General features: G+C 43.5%; 1 long non-coding RNA gene across 3 annotated transcripts; it reads right to left on the bottom strand.

The window, feature by feature from the left end:
- Positions 1–2,770: 2,770 nt before the first annotated feature.
- Positions 2,771–14,573, bottom strand: LOC146188522 (uncharacterized). Of its 3 annotated transcripts, none has more exons than XR_014707222.1 (3): positions 14,459–14,573; positions 10,249–10,338; positions 2,771–3,125 (listed from the first exon to the last, which is right to left on the bottom strand). It is a non-coding gene; the product is annotated as an uncharacterized LOC146188522 (long non-coding RNA). The 3 variants fall into 3 exon arrangements; XR_014707223.1 differs by lacking the exon at positions 14,459–14,573 and adding an exon at positions 10,435–10,472 and having other exon boundaries at positions 10,249–10,358; XR_014707224.1 differs by lacking the exon at positions 14,459–14,573 and adding an exon at positions 10,435–10,472.
- Positions 14,574–14,816: the final 243 nt, after the last annotated feature.

The raw sequence follows: 14,816 nt of genomic DNA, 5'->3' as shown, positions 1-14,816 counted from the left end.
TCTCCAGCAAACATCTCTCATCAACTACCGCGTTGTCCAATCGCATACAGTCGCCAATCGACGCCGGCGCTCAGATGTTCATAGGATAGGATAGGCAGTACGTTAAGTTCCCTAGGAAGGTCTTATGCTAGTAGCAGAAAAGGTCCATCTTCCTTCTTCTCACAGGGTCGGTGCCCCTATTTCAGGGCTCCGCTGAGCTTTGCTGCTCGCTGGGCATGCTGGATCAGACCTAGTTGGCAGCCCAGATCGCCTCTGGAGAGCCGGCTCTCCCACTGTTTCGCACTCGGGTCTTCAAGAAAGCTATCGATATTTCTACATTCCCACGAGATGTGGTATAACGAAGTTTTACTGCCACGCCTTGGGCAGGTATCCCGATATTGCGACGGGTAAATATTGCTAAGGATATGCAGGTTTGGGAACGTTTTGGTCAGCAGTCTTCGCCAGTACACAGCCTCTGGCTGTTTTAGATCCCGATGAGGTGGTGGATAGCGGATCCGCACCTCCTTACAGTAGTTCAGAATGTCTGAGTACGTAGGACCGACTCGCTCGGGTAGATCGTCCGATTGGAAGGAAGCTCGGCTCGTGTACCCTCGAGCTACCTCGTCGTCGCGTTCGTTCCACGCTAGGTCGGTGTGTCCTGGCACACATTAGATTTGTGTGATGTTTGATGGGGTCGCGCTCTGGAGGAGCCTGAGCGCGGCGCGACGTATGCGGCCGTTCATGTAGTTACGCCACGCTTCTCTCGAATCTGTAATGGTAAGGGACGTGTTGCTTCGATATACGTCTACCACCGCTAGAGCAACGGTCAGCTCCACCCATTCAGCTACTGTGCAATCCCTGACTGAGGCGCTAGCTAATTCCTTTACGTTGGAATCAATAGCTACCGCCACTGCTCTGTTATGTGAGCTTCTTGTATGCGGAGCCGCGTCCATGTATATCGTTGTGGATTTTGTAGCTAGATTGTGTTGTGCATATTTCGCCCGGGCTGAACTACGGGTCACATGCAAGTTGGGGTCCATGTTCCGGGGAAGGGAGCTAACCTTTAGCGTCTGGCGAATTGCGTCCGGTATGCTCGCGGTAAAATTCTCGATTTCCGCAATTCCACCTAGCCCCAGTCGCCTAAGAAGCGAGCGCCCCGTAGGCGTCTGCTGGAGCCTCGCTATCTGTGTGACCAGTTGGGCTTCTTTGATCTCTTAGATGGTGTTGTGAATGCCAAGAGCTAGTAGTTTTGCTCTGAAGGTGTCCATTGGTAGGTGCGGGGCTGTCTTGTAAGCTTTGCGGATGATGATATCCGCACTTTCCACTTCTCCTGAGCAAAAGGCTCTGAACCAGGCTCAGGGTATCCCCCTCTCGCATGCCGCTCCGCTTCTGAGACACGCGCGTGAGCATCCTGGCGACCTGTGTGGTCGATTGCTTGAGAAGGCCGAGCGTATGGCCGCATAGCTGGTTGCTCTGGAGCCACATTCCCAAGACTCGTATCTTGTCTCGTTCGGGAAGTAACTGACCTTCGAGGGAGACATTGAGGGTCCCTTCCTTGTGTGTCCCTTTGTGAACTCGCAGGAATTCGGATTGTTCTGTGGAGCAGGCGAGGCCTCGTGCACGGACATATTCTTCCACGCAGGTAGCCGCTGCTTGCAGTCATTCTTCTTTCTGGCCGAGCGACCCGGAGCTAACCCAGACCGTGAAGCCGTTCATGTTTCAAGCATGAAGCCGTACATCCGCTAACCTGCTTCCATCTAAACAGCGACCATAGTGGCCGCTTCCTTGCCGTGGTATTTGGGTAAGCGCGGTGCCAGAGCTTTCACATCTTTCACCCATACATGCGCAGCATTGTCATCATGCACCGGTGTTTGGAAGATCATGCACAGATTTCCAGACAGTGACTGGAATAATGACATTTATTCGAGCGGTAGCTCACAATATGCGCACCTTGGAAGAGGGTGATGTTCCTCTGGGATGAGCTGCATAGTGATTCATTAGTAAGAGCATAGCTAAGCTCTTTCAAGCAAGTATATCCCACGCCATTGTGGGATATACTGCAGTAGTTCTGTGTTTAATGCCAAAGACAAGCAAACACAAGCGGTCTTTCTACCGAACTGGACTGCCCACCCGCACACGTAGAAAATAGTCCTCAAGAAAAACTGCCCTAGTCTACTCGACGCTGGGTGTAAACTACAACGCTCGGTGTTAACCGTCGCGGCCACACTAATGGCGCTGTCCTAGCCGCCGGAATTCACGTTCAGCTGTGCGTTTTTCCTGCAGTCCGAATTTGCTTAGTGTCTACTCTTTACCAACTTCTTTCTCTGTGTGAAATGTTCTTTTCAGGCCTTCGCTTTATATTTCGGAACATTGAAGTTTTGATTTCTTAAGGTAGCGTAATAGTTCGAACCAGTTTAATCTTGATTTGCTGCCAGCAACCGCATCAATGCAGCTTTACGATTTTGCTTGTAGCGGTTAGAAAACGTTTCGTGCGGTCGCCCAAAAACTTTATGTGGGGTCGCTCGATCAAAATGTATTTCTATTATAGCACAAAATGTGCCTAGATTTATCTTCTACAGGTTGAGCCCCTCACTCCTGCTTCCCCATTTTTCCGAAGTGGTCTACTCAGCTTTGACGCCTTCTTCTAGATGTCTCCGCGCAGGCTTTAAACTGAGAGCTGATGTGTGCGGCGGCATTCTCATTTAAACCATCGCAGAGGACGGTTGTTGCTTTTGGCGCTTGCTAGTTGCTGAATGATTTGCGTCCGCAAGTCAGCCCAAAGATACACCTTCCAGGAAACGCCGCTTATTATTTCCGTGGTCATTGATTTATTGAACCATTGCTGCACAGAAGTCATCATGAGCAAAGTTATACATCAAAGAACCTTCACTCAATGAGTATACGTTAAGTATGGACAAACGGGAAGGCATAGGGGAAAATTGAACTCGTACAATTCTGTCCAGTTCACCTTCGCAAGTACTTATCGCGAGCATTTTTAACAAGCTGATCGTGCAAGAAGCACCGTTTACTGTACTCCAAAACATGAAAATTTTCTATCACACATCCAAAATGAGTTGGGTAGAAGCAGTCGTGCCGTTTTTTTGAGTCAGAGCTGTCTGTTTCCCAAAGCATACAATAAGGTCTACCTGGAAGAAAACAAGAAAAAAAAAAACGTTATTGGCCTTGAGTGCGTATACATGGTGTGCAGACCAGTTGTGAAACCTCCATATTATTGCAGGTGAAAACAGATATATAATTTGATTTATTGAGTCAAGAATTATTCCCAGAAATGCTTTGACAAATTTTGATCTTGAATATAACTACTTTTGTAACTGTTTACTTATTGCTATCTTAAACCATGCGATTAGTACATTGGTACCGTCTGTGCAGGTGGACTTTGCAGGAGTCAGATATTATGCACGTTATTGTGTTGAGTGGTAAAAACGAATAAATATCTAAAGCATTTAATGAACTTTTTGTACTTTTAATATCAACAAGCAAGATTATGTTAAGAAATTGTAGGCTGTCAACATAAAAGCTGACAAGTTTAATTTTTATTTATCGGCATTGAAATGAGAAATAATGAAGGTTAAAATGCGCGTTTTCTCATGAATTTGGCCTTCCCCAATAGGCATTTAAAAAGGGCATCATTTTGTGTGGTTGTGAGTAGGAAATCACGTTACCTCTTTTTATGGCGCAAAATATGTAATATATTTCCGTATTTTCTAGGCCATTTGAAAATGAGAATTGCAATATGCCAGCTTAATGTGCGAAATTGACGTTTGTGATGTTAAATATTTTGTGCCACATATATGAAAACTAAGTTTAGAAAAGAGACTCAACCTTTATGTTCTCGGATTTCAATTGTTTAATTTAATGTTGGCCCCTAAAATCAAACTAAAAGGCTGAGTGAGTAGTATCATTCACGGAGCTTATTATAACGATCTGCAAATGTAAATACCCGGTATGTTTAAAATAACAGACATAGCAGCTTACAGGACTGCTCCAGCAATATAATAAAAAGAATAAAAAGAAATTGATTTAATATAGCGGGGGCAGTTCTTTAAGCTTTAGCCTGGAGTTTAATCACGGATGTGCTTTGAAATATCACCATTTTTAGGCCTAATTAGTAACAACATCGAAATATTCTTATAAACAATGTGATTTGACTATTACGTGTCGAAAGGTATTTCATCGAACGGTAGGATAGGATAGGATAGGAAATACGTTAGTTTCTCTAGGAGGATCTTGTGCTAGTAGAAGAAGAGTTCCATCTTCCGTCTTCTCACAGGGTCGGTGCCCCTATCCCAGGGCTCCGCTGAGCTTCGCTGCTCGCTGGGCGTGCTGGATTAGACCTAGTTGGCAATCCAAATTGCCGCTGGAGAGCCGGCTAAATTACCGAGCACTAGCTCAATTAGGAGTATTTAAAATCCACCTTACACTCAGGTGACTTAGCCGCTACGGTGCCTAGTATTGTTTCACTCTTTAGACCCCACACAGCTATACCTTCGCGAGTAATTGAGAATTTTCCAACAGTTTGATATACGTTTCACCGTTTCAGGTAAGCGACCGCTCACGAGTAATCTGTGTTGTTATACAGGCAAACTTGTTGCGGCAAGTAATGTATTTTTCTTTTGTATACTAAAATCGTCGGGCTAAAGCGTAGCGTTATCGCATGGCTGGTTTGAACGCGATGCATTCACAATATGCAGACCACAACTACAAAACTGACTTTTGAATTACTGGTTTAGGAACGTTAATGCCTTCTATACATGGTTCCAAGTATACTTTTATGGCGAAAATTATGAGATAAAGTTTCTGTTACTTAGAAACTGTAATTTACGAGACAGATGTTTTCGGCGCGATCTGATACATTGCTCATCATCATGCGGTTTCAGCCGACCACACCCAGAAATGCAGTCGCACTTATAAATGCTACAATGAATTTTGAATGCTTTATTGACTTTATGAATGCTCTGAAACCCACATTTCTGCTTCCTGGCCAGCAATGGCCACGATGCCACCCAAGATAGACGCTTTATTCAGCAAAATTAGTGCAACATTCACCGAATTTGTTTGGGAAAAAATAGGCGACTAGGTATTGTACGCACGCTAAGGATGCATCACATGTTTGTGGTTTTCATCAAAAATTGTTTTTCCCCCTTACAAAGGCTGAGTTCTCTTGTGTTTCATGGGAAGAATACAATTGCGGCACTCCAATGCGACACTTCATGTACATGTACACTTCACCTACCCACGAGAGTTATATGGTTTGGTTTATAGGGTTTAGTGTTAACGCATATCAGGCAAAGGGGACGCCGAAGTTGATGGCTCCAAAAATTCGCACCACCTGGGGTCTTTAACGTGCACTGATATCGAGAACTATACTTCCGCCTTGAATTCCACCTGGATTGAAAAGCTGCCGCGGCCACTATCGTATTCGCACACTGGCATTAAGCAGTCGAGCCTTGACACCACAAGTAATCGCTGGGCGCCGGACAGCTATGTGCAACGCATATGTTGTATCGAGGCATTCTTTCGTACGCCGCTTTTTAGTGCAGCTCACATAATCTGATTCATATTGCATACCGCTTTATTTTAACAACAAACTGTGACGAAAGTGTTATGTGCCGTTTTTCTCAAAGCCAGGTCCTTATTCTTCTCTTTTTGAAAGCCCTTCCGCAACCGCCGCTTTGCTTGGCATTCAGTCCCCTTCAGCTATAAATCCCACCTGATATTTCAGTGCTCAATTTCCGAAAAGAATGATGGTAACTTTGCTTAGGTGCTTTGGCGGCTGTGTACTTTAAAAATTTTCAGTAACGTGGTAAGCAACTAAATTTGCTGGTTAGGCCATCGGGCCTTGGACCGCAGCTTGCTAGTTTTTGTCTGAATTTGGTTTGCTTAGTACTGAGACAATAGACGTAGCTGTAAATGTTTCATACGGCATACATATGGCTTCGGTATAGAAAAGTACTCGGTATGATTTTATTGTTTTTACAGCACTATTTTAAATATGTCTGAAGAGATTAGATGATCCGCACTTGGGAATTTCGGATTTTTGTCGTTTGCAAAAATAAATATAATCAGCCTCGTGTGTAAAATAAGCATAATTGAAATTTAGAATTCTTGCAGTCGTTCTAAAATTCTCATGATCAGGATGCTCAATGTTTTCTTTATGGTTGTCGTGTTATTTATAAAAATTCTTTAAGCTTATTCTTGTATTACCGCTTCCAGGGACTGTTAAAGTGCCCAAATGTAACAATTAGTGTCCATGTGTTCTTTATAAACCCATCATGGGATACTGCTAACCTTGCGCTGGGTTGAATAAAAAAGCGCAGGAAATGAAGGGCAAGGTATAATATTTGGTCTTGATTGTTTTATGAATCCTTAAAACAACGGGAGAGCAAGCGGTGTCATTTTAGCACAATCTTTGAAATGGTTTTGGCAAAATTGTAGATTTTGCGCCTAGAGAAAATGCACGGTTGTTTAAACACCCCTTGCTCGTGGTTCACGGTTTGACTCCAGCTGTTTCATTCAAGTGACAGAAAAATGGCTATCTGGCTTTCCCGGAAGTTGGATTCCATATAGCCAAACTGTAGACCGGCAAGGCTGAAGTCAGAACGGATATTAGAAAGGCGGATGAGGTGCGTGTAGAATTTCGATAGAAATAGTAGAATTGTATTTAAGTGGTCCATTACAAGCCACGCAGCAAAGTCAGTCATGCGCTGGAAGGTCGCGATTGCCTTGTAGAGACCGGAGGCATGCCTGAATTGGTAAAGGTCGTGTATAGTAAAAAATGCACTAATCCCATGATAACGTTCATCCACTGTTATTTGCCAATACCGGCATTCAGATGAATTGAACTACTCTGTGCAAATCCAGCAATGGCAGCGACACTTTCATAGGCGACTTGAACGGTGGATGAAATGGGCGAGTGAAATTATTCTTGAGACATTAGCGAAAGCAAAAACGTAAGACGGAGCCTTTGATGGTACGATTAATTAGACCGGTCACGGGTGTACCATCCTCATAAAGGTTCAGAACGTTGCACCAATTAGGGATGAGCTGATGACAATTTTCGTCCAGAGCCGTCAATTCAAAATCACCTCCGGATGCTGCCCGGATAGTTTTCGGGAAGATACCAAGAGTAGCGTGCAGAAGACGGGCGTCGAGGTTGCAGCGGTGATAATAGGTGGGGACAAGGAGACGGCGAGCTGTAGACCGGTGCCGGGTCGCTGTGCTCAAGTCATGGGGAGGCGCAACCTATGGCAATGGTGGGTTGGTGAGTGGCTCCGCAATGATAAATCTGGCCAGAGTTTCGTAAGTAGAAGCATATTGGCCAGTCTTCCATGCCGTACGATTTGGAAGTATTAGGGGAGTGGTAACCAGTAGGGTAGGTCTGGTAGCAGCAGCAGCCAGAACAATTGGAGGACCAGGGGTGGGGAGGGGCACGCTTAGCAGTACAGTCTGCCAGGGTTTATGCCCACGATCGAAACTTCTGGTGAACGATTGGTTGAATGGGACTCAACTGTAACTTCGGTGGGCTCAAGGGTAATTGACGTGTGTCATGGGCTCACCTTCTCTGCTATTATGGCAGTGGTGAACCATCTGGTTCACCTCTGCCCGATGTGACGGACGATGTAGGCCTTCCTGGCATGTACATGCAATAGCCAGTTTGGCAAATCGGTCTAAAAGGGGTGGCAGTATGGCGATGTTAACTTCGTCCAATTGCCGACAAACCATGGGTACCGATTCGAAGGCGGTGTAGTCAATGTAGATAAGAAAATTTTAGGCGTCTTCAAACATCCTTCAGTTTGTAGTGCCTTCTCGCGCTCCGACATGACGCTGCCTAATTTTCGGCATAGCGCAAGAAGGTCGTAAATGTGCGATACATACGAATTTGTGTTGACAGTGCTCGACAAGCAATCCACCGAATTTTTATGTTGAACTTGCGTGTATTTGTATTTGAAAATGAGTTGTCCAGCTTCTGCTTAAACAATCTAGGGGTCACTAGGTCCAATAAAGAGCAATGAGACGAAAGTGTTTTATAGCTTTATAGCGCCTTGGTGTGCAGCTCTCCGCTTCGGCATCTTGTTCGCACTTCATTTAGTTCCTCCTTCCTTCCTTCCCTTAAGGCGCGTGCAGACGTCCGCGAAAAAGTGTGACAGATAGATACTACGCCTATTATTCCTGTAAACAAATTTGAAACGGCGCCTAATTCTGTTTTACTGCGTCTGCAGCTATTATGCTGTGTGACGAGGTGTTCGAGGAAGCGCCAAACGAAATGGGCAGAACAAGCTCCTAGATCGAGCGCCAGGCGGAGTCAGTTTCTTCTATGCGCGAATTGCCTAGTGAAGCCTTCTGTCATGACTGAACCTGACGATATGATGAAGTCAGTCCTTTTCATTGTAGTCGTTACTACTCAGCGCTAAGCATTACACTACTTTCCAATCAAATGCGGTCATTAGAAGTCATACTCTGACATATTGGTCATTACAAATTATTGTGTCATAATTAGTCACTAATAATACTCATTATTATCGGAATTTATACAATCTATGTTGAATTTACAACTTTTATTCATTGGTGCCACCCTTAATTGTTTTATTTCATAATCTCTCTCCTAACATGTCAGCTATTTGCGAGCGAGAGTTCAACGCACTGATGCGACGCATACATCCCGCGCAAAGCTCCCGCACACAGATTTTCACTCCATGAGCCTAGAAAGGCGTTCACCCTAAAATTTGCCAAATTGTGATACCTCCTTCATGTGCCTCGAACCAAACGCTCACCATTGCCGCAGGGTGAGAAAATATGTTAGCAAGCGGCATCCTATCAATTGTCCTCGCTTAGACGTTCACACATAGCGAGCCAGACATTGATATCCATTTCATCCGCGCCGCAAAAGTTGGCCAGTTGGCGAGGCATAGGCATGACAAAAACCGGCGCTGGGGGTGATGCTACGATTGGGATGCGTCAATAGGCAATAATACTGAAAAACCTAAGGGCAACTTCGGACTTCCTGTTTATGGTCCTGGGATAGTGTACTCCGCCCACTCCACCAAATTCTTAAGGGACGTTTCCGAGGGGCACGATTCATCCTTTATAGTCAGAAAGAGTCAGGAAGCCAGGCGCACGCACCAACGCAGCCGTTCTAGCCTTGGTGTGGTCGTCGGTTGATGCAGCTGCCAAAAAATTCTGGTCGTTTCTCGACTTCTCCAGTATACACGTTAAGAATATTTATTTCATTTATGCATAGGTCGGTAACTCAATTAATATAGTTCAGAATAAGACATCACGTGATAAACACTTTCTCACACCATGTTGCATGTTTTCGTCTGGGGTACTAGAGTTGAGGGATTCCTTTCACCGGCAGTGCGCACGGGTTGAATTCGTCCCGACACGTGGCAGCTGCACTTGAGGGTACCAGATGGCGCTACTTGTCCGTCAGTTTAGCGAGCGCCCAGCGCGTCGGGACCAATAGGTGCGGGAGCACTGCCGGTGGCACGGATGCCCCTACATCTGGAACGCAGAGTCAAGCACTCAACGCAGTGTGCTAACGGTGTCTAATGTAATGTCAGATGTACCCTTCCTACAATGAGTTATTGAAAGTGGTGGGGAATATGATTTAAATTCAAGAAGATAAATTAAATAACTTCATCAATTTGTGTAGAGACAGACACTCTATATCGCCTCGTGATCTGAAGGCCTTCTTAGCTGAATACTACAACTCAAATACCCGCTTATACCTGTTTGCCAGATAGACAATTCTGGATGCCTCATAAGTAATGTAGACTACTTTATCAGACACACTTCTATAAAAAACTTTTAAAGAGCTAGTATATTTGTATTACAGATCTCACAGTACATAGGTAAACATGTCTGGTGTCCTTAGGACAGCAGGACACAGAATTGTATCATAGGGCGTCTCACGGAATCTTTTTTTCTGCCAGCAGAGAAATTTTATTACGCCTAGAATTAAATGTTTTAGGATTGATATCTGACATCATACAATGACTGGACACAATGCTCGGGCTGGGAGTATTAAGGGAGGGTCCAGGCATTGCTACCTTGCTGGTTTAGCTTGTAGACAGCTAGTTTGCAAAAACATTTCCTCTTCCTCTCTAAGCTATCTGTCCGCATTACCGTTACTTCATTACGGTATTAGGACTCTCTCAAGCACGTAAAATCTAGAATTATTTTTCAGCGAATTTAATCCCTACAATGACTGCTTCTCTTCTGACAGCAATAAAGCAGTAGTGTACTTACCATCATCTCTCACGCCTGTTTGTAGAACAATGCAAGTCTCTTCGGCAGATAGCACCGGAAAAGGACGTTCGAAGTTGAATAAAGTGGCCTCTGATAGAAATAATAAAATACTTTTTTTTACAATGTATTGGCGAATGTGCTTTAAAGTTATAGAAAGCTTTGGAGTTAATCATTCTTCCTACACACCTGACCTATTGCAGTAAATTACTTTCTGTGTGCACACCTGATATTTTGTAGTGAATTATTAGTAAACAAATGTAATACTTTAGTTCGCCAAATATTTATGTTTTATGTGTAATTTAAATGCTGAAAATTTTATACCGCATGAACAAAACATATATCTCTACAAAATTGGAAATTATTACCCAGTGTGCGTAAAAACAGTCGGAAGGTTTACTTCTTTAATCGCGGAATATCGTGCCACACCATTACAATTTCCAATGGTTGTAATAGTTTTGGCTCAGTGAATAAAAGTATTGTGTCATGCATTAATACGGCGGGGGCAATACTATTTGGCCGCACATTGCTGTGGTTGACAACGACGATTAGACAAGCATCTCATCCTTATATCGAGGAGGCCCATTTAGGGTTGTTGCAACTATTGGAACACGGGAACAAAAATGCATGCTCATGTCAACTGGCACTAGCCGATCCGCCACCACTGCCTCGTGCGCACAGAGCAGATCAGGTGAAACAGATGAGTGAAAAAGGAAACAAAAAAATGAAAGGAATATGAGCTGCACGTAGACATTATCTCAAGACACAACAGCAGTGCATCACCACAGCCTTCATCTACCACAGGTACAGCAGTGAGTACAATGACGGCATGAACAACTGACATAGATGCACAGATGCAAGTAGCCTCCGCGACTAGAAAGGCGAAGGCCCCTAAGTTCCCGGCCCCGGAGGATCAGACATAGCCACTATGCACTGCAGCTGCGGCGGCTTGTTTCACAGGATCACGCAATGGAATATTTTGCGGGTCGAGATCGATAACTTTTGAAGTATATTTAGACGCTTGCCGTAAATTCAGAGCTGAGAAGAAGTTTTACTGACCTGCGCCCGCACACTAGCTCTATGCATCCCTACCTAATTGTGTCATCACTTTTGCTGTTCAAAGTCGAGTCTCTTAGCTGTGCAGGATGTACCAATAACTACGAAGAACGCGTTATTTGTCTTCATACGGCAAGTAGTTTTCCTTGCCTTCCACTAAAACAATTTTTGTTCGCATACGCACCCTGTGCTCTTCACTATTTCACGGTTTTACATAAACTTTTCATTGCCATATCTGGCTGTATTCTTCATTCGAGTGTTACGGTTCTCTTACACATTGTTCTTCAAAGAAAATGCAGTGGTTGAACCTGCGCGTTAACGCTTGAATGCACCAGACTGCCTAGCATACGTTCTCAGTTTAGATACCACCAGAAATGGAAAATATTTCGGCGTCCTTTAAGGCGTGAGGGATGATTGCCTGGGCGGTTATACCTAAGGTAATATCCATATCATGCGAAATGCCCTTTACGTTACGTGCCTGCAAGATATATCGATTAATAATATCAGAAGTCCCGCCGTAATGGTGCAGTAGTTAGGGCACTCTGCTACCGTGCCCAAGGATGCGGGATTGAATCCCGGCCGCAGCGGTCGTTTTTTGTTGAAGGCGAAAAGCGTCTCCCCTATGATGGGCTAGGTCAGTGTACGTTAAAGAACTCCAGGCAGTCGAAATTTTGCATACCACTCCACTACGGCGTCCCTCATTGTTTTGGGAAGTTAAATGCCATTAACTAAACCAAGCAAAAAAACTACTGTCAGAAAGAGAGTACCCTAAATAGTATGAGCAATTATACAATAGGTGTCCCAGTTGTCATTGCTGTGCCAGTATGGAGGAAGGTTACATGCCTAGTGTTTCACCAAGAAGCGCAGTTTAAGGTCAATTCTCGTTACATTTCGTATCGGCTTGCTCGTGGTGAAACTTAAAAGAACGATGTGATTATCTGCTTGTTATTACCTGCACCTTTGTCATTAGTGCACGGCGATTCCAGCTTATCTCAATGCATTTTGGATAGCGCTTGATTTCAATGTGTTTTTTTAGTGCTCATTAAATATAGACACTTTTGCTGTTCATATTACAGGTATGTGAATTCCGCATAGACTCAGATGATATACTTGATCAGCCCGCCTGAATAATTATCAACATTCTCAAAATATGACCAGGAGGAAAACTTGTTAACGCTTATATCCGCACATTACGTTCTCGAATTGAATGCTAAGCCTTGACGCTACGACACAACGACATTGTTATCTGTTTGTCCTTGACAGTACAACTCCAGCTTTATGGAACAGAACTTTCGTTTGCTTGGAGATTAGGGGATATGTGAAACACGTTATGCGTATGATGGCTGCAATGGTGTGAATTTCTAATCCACAGAAAAAAATTTCCTTTTAGGCTTTTAATCAGCTTTGTGATCAAGCTTTTAATACTTAATGTATGTCCGACGATTCCTTTTGAACTTTGTGTGTAATCGCTCAGTTCAGTCGTTCAGTCGTGTCCGACTCTTCGTGACCCTATGGACCATGTCACGCCATGCTTTCCGGTCTCTCACTATCTTCCTAACATCACATAGCTTCATCTGCAGTGCCTCGAGGATGCCATCTACAAGTAGCGTTTTACGGCTTGAGTAATCAAAAAGCAAGTGGACGGTAAATTAAAGAAATGTCGTAATGCAGGCTGCAATCATTTTACACAGATGGGTATCCTTGACGTCTGCTGACTTCGTAGAGTACATTGCATCTTCTTCTTCTCCAATCAATATCCTCTGCGGATGGAATTCAGCCCTTTAACTTCGGTTCAGCATCCGTTAGGAATATGCAATGAGTCACAGCCCCGAACAAGGGCGCAAAGAGCCTCGCACAGAATCATCTAACGACATGTTGATCGGAACGGAGCAACTTTTTTTCGAAATAAAAATAATTACTTTCTGAACACACTAAAAAGTATGTAAGAGCAGTTTTGGTTGTTTTTACAAACGTCAGTATTTACATTAATGTCTAAACGCTACTCTTTATGTCGTGGTTTAGCATATCCCAATTGAAGACATTTGAACAAAGCCGTAGGCTCTTTCTACATTACCGGTAACACAACGTAATAAACAAATAAAGACGACACCAATTTGGCTTTGTTAGTTATTGTCAACATAACGCACGAAAGAACGGAATGAAAAACTTGGTAAAGCACAATTGGAAGCATGCGTGCGGAGTTTGTGACAATCTATCAGAGCCTTTAGAACGTTGCAAGTGGTATTTGAGTGCTCATTCGGCAAGCTAGAAATGTGTGTAATTAAATATTTATTTTATCCAGTATAACTACCTATCAGTGAATACATTCTGTAATGACAAGCTTCTAACAACAGTCATTATAAGGCTAAAGTAAATCAGCGCATGAGTGAACTAATATCCACGCATATGAAGCCTTTTCATAATACATTGTGGGGATGAGAAGCTTAATTCTTGTCGAGAAGAGAAGTATTTTGGAGCGATAACCTAGAAATCGTAGTTTTAAGTGTGCGCATAATATGCAACGCTCCATCTTCATCACATGTCATCATCATAATCCCCAGCCTGATTATACCCACTGCTGGGCAAAGGCCTCTCTCATACTTCTCTAATTAATCCGGTCTTTTTCTAGCTGCATACACTTCACCCCTGCGAAATTCTCAACCTCATTTCACCTCCTAAGTTTCTGCCGTCCCTACTACGCTTTCCTTCCCTGGAATCCAGTTTGTTACCGTAAGCGACCATCTGTTATCCTTTCTTCGCGCTACATGTCTTGCTGTCTTGCCCATGCCCATTTCTTCTTGATTTTCACTAAAATGTCAGTGCTTGAGTTATTTCTCTGACCCACTCTGCACCTGCTATATCTGTTAACGTTATCCCTACCCTTTTTATTTCCATAGCCCTCAGCGCTTGCTTCAACTTAAGTAGAACCCTCTTTGTTAGCCTCCACGTATACCACATGTAGACCGACATTATTTTGCCTCGCGCATGCGGAAGAAATCAGCAAATATTAATACTTCGAAGTAATGGTTACTACTAATTTTTTATTTTCCAAATAAAATACACATAAAGAAATATTACGAATGTTTAAATGATATAAATATGTCTTAAGAGGATATTCAGCTTCTGTCAAGTAAGAAAAGTAGTAAAGAATACTTGCCACCATCAGCAGGTTTCAGCACAAGTAATACCTGCCCTTCTTCTATTCTGGGTGCGAACTCCACTCTTTGAACCCTACACCATGCCAAAATAACAGAATTGTACTAACGACAGTGACTAACAGCATGAAATAAGAGAAGGTAAGAATAATACGGTACAACAAGTGCACAAAAACTGTTAAAAATTTCAGTCGCAAATATATCCCTAATTGCAAACGGTAGTCGCTCTTATATATTCTTACAAGTAGTCAGGAAAGAGTTTCTCAATACTAATCCATCTCTGCTACAGAAATCTGAATTGAAAACCAACGTTTACACAAAAAAGCTTATTTAATATGCCTGATAAATTTTCGGTATCAT

Source organism: Amblyomma maculatum, chromosome 5 (assembly GCF_055883805.1).
Source record: "Amblyomma maculatum isolate TAMU_Amacu chromosome 5, ASM5588380v1, whole genome shotgun sequence".
Classification (NCBI taxonomy): domain Eukaryota; kingdom Metazoa; phylum Arthropoda; class Arachnida; order Ixodida; family Ixodidae; genus Amblyomma; species Amblyomma maculatum.
This window is presented reverse-complemented; position numbering and strand designations above follow the sequence as displayed.